The sequence below is a fragment of the Mus caroli genome, chromosome 16 (assembly GCF_900094665.2).
Source record: "Mus caroli chromosome 16, CAROLI_EIJ_v1.1, whole genome shotgun sequence".
In the NCBI taxonomy this organism is placed as follows: domain Eukaryota; kingdom Metazoa; phylum Chordata; class Mammalia; order Rodentia; family Muridae; genus Mus; species Mus caroli.
The window spans coordinates 29,175,527-29,178,010 of NC_034585.1; the positions used below are offsets into that span (position 1 = coordinate 29,175,527).

General features: G+C 43.5%; 1 protein-coding gene across 1 annotated transcript in view; it reads left to right on the forward strand.

Moving 5' to 3' along the window:
- Positions 1-1,975: 1,975 nt before the first annotated feature.
- Positions 1,976-2,484, forward strand: part of LOC115029544 (protein BEX6) — a 7,112-nt gene continuing 6,603 nt past the window's right edge. Inside the window, exon 1 of the mRNA XM_029470200.1 lies at positions 1,976-2,073. The gene's annotated coding sequence lies outside the window, so the exon portion shown is untranslated. The remainder of the gene's footprint in view (positions 2,074-2,484) is intronic.

Here is a 2,484-nt window from a genome sequence, read left to right on the forward strand (position 1 = left end):
GTCCCCTCTCCTTCCCAAGTTCCTCTAAGACTCTTCTATCAGTCTTTCTCATTGCTTTCTTGAGGAGTTCACAGATGCCTCGCCTACACTTGCTCCAAGTGTATAGTGATCATTCCCACACTACTCAAGCTATCTCCACTAGCATAAGATGCTCTTTGATTCGTCCAGAATCTAGACATCTGACAACTGCAATCGCTGGATAGCTACAATCGCCCAAATCCTAGAGGAGAACTCTCAAAACAAGATGCCTAGTTTGAGGAGAAGCTGAATGGTCCCCAGCCTCAGCTTCTGCCTAGAGCCGTGGTTCTCAAAGTGTGGGTGGTGACCCTTTGGGGGATCAGAGGGGTCGCCTAAGACGTTGGAAAACACAAGATTTTTGCATTACAATTCACAACAGTATCAAAATTACAGTCATAAGTAACAAGAAAACTAAGTTCACAGTTGGGAGCTGGCTACTCACGCCAACTAAGGCAGCAGGAAAGGCTTTCCTAGCCGTGGACTACTCCCTTTGTAAAGTTTGTATCCTTTGTAAACCCTCAATGCTTCCAAGTGGCCAGGCCCCACCTGAGGAACCCCAGAAGCCAGGCAGGAAAGGCTAAAACCGGCTAGAAAACCACCCCCACCCCACTCCCCACCCCCAGACCATCATTTTGAAACTGCAGTCATTCCCAGTACCAAAGTCGGAGAGTGGCCAGGCACTGCCCTACAAGAAAAACATCCCACCAATCCCTGAGTTTGCCCCAAAGATCAGGCTACATAATCCCTCCAATCCCAGACCACCCTGGAAAGCTTTGCCCACTAAGAAACCACACATAAACTCTGTGTTCTGCCCAGTTCTCTGCTGCCTGCCAGGTTCCATTCCCGGGTGACAGAAATTCATGCGTATTCACTGCATGGGAACAAATGATTGTTGGCTGTTCAGTGGATAGAACATGGGGCAATCATCCCTCTGCCTCTTCAGATGATTCACTTCAACGCATCAGCATCCTTGGAAGATCAAGTTCCTTCTAGAAAATGGTGCTGTGGTGGCCAGTATGGTAGAAGGAAAGAACTGGCGCCCACATGTCTTTAGATGTTTAAATTGCATTTATTATGTGTGCACAGACATGTGTTTGTAGGTCAGAAGACAACTTGCAAGAGTCAGTTATAGCCTACTCTTTGAATTCCAGGGCTTGAACTCAGATTATCAGGCTTGGCAGCAAACACCTCTACCCACTGAACCGACTCACCAGCCCCTCCTGTGGACTTTAAATCATTTCTAAAACATTCTAATACTTCTATACTATTCTGCTCTAAAACTATCCTATACTGTTCTATTTTATACTTCTGTACTATACTTAATACACTGTATTCTTAGGGATGTGGCAAGAAAAAGAATCTAACCTTAGTGAGTATATTTTTTAAATTAATTTTTACTTTAGTAGACAACATGATGTGTTTCATAATGGCATTTTCATAAATATGTATCATCATACTTTGTCAGACATAATTTCTTATTTTATTTTGCATTAGGACAGTTTTCTAATATGTTTTTGTTTTTGCTAGAGACAGAATTTCTCAGGCCTTTGTAGCCCTGACTGTCCTGAAACTCACTCTGTAGACAGGGCTGGCCTCAAACTCAGTGATCCTCCTGCATCTGCCTCTCAAGTGCTGGGATTAAAGGCGTGCGCCACTACCGTCCAGCTAAACAGCTTCTTATAGCCCAGGCTGGCCTCAAGTTTGCCGTGCAGCCAAGCATGACATTGAGCAGCCTTCCAGCCTGTACCTTCCAAGTGCTGCTGTTATAGGCATGTGCCCATGTTAGTAAGGGCTTGGGGAAGGAGGAACCTTTAGACAGAGCTAGTGGGGATATAAACTGGTGCAGCCTCTGTGGAGACCAATGTGGTGTTTCCTCAAAAAAAAAAAAAATCTAAAAATAGAACTACCAGTTATACCACTACCCAGCTATACCACTTCTGAGTTTACATTCAAAGGAATCTAAATCCACACACCCCAGAGACACTTGTCCGTTCATGCTTACTGATGCCATACCAACAATAGCCAAAATATGCAGTCAGCTTGGAGGTTCAACAGGTGAGGCGATTGTTTTTTAAGATTTATTTATTATTATATCTAAGTACACTGTAGCTGACTTCAAACACACCAGAAGAGGGCATCAGGTTCCATTATGGATGGCTGTGAGTCACCATGTGGTTGCTGGGATTTGAACTCAGAACCTTCACAAGAGCAGTCAGTGCTCTTAACCACTGAGACATCTCTCCAGCCCAGGTGAGGTGATTTTTAAAAGTGATATACACACAATGGAAGTCTGTTGAGCAATAAAGAACAAAATTATAGCATTTTGCACAAGGAATGGACTGAATGAAAGATTGCTATGTTAAGTGAAATAATTCAGACTTAGAAAGTCAAATATTACATGCTCATGCATATGTGGACTCTCAAATTAAATTTGTGTGTGTGTGTGTGTGTGTGTGTGTGTGTGTG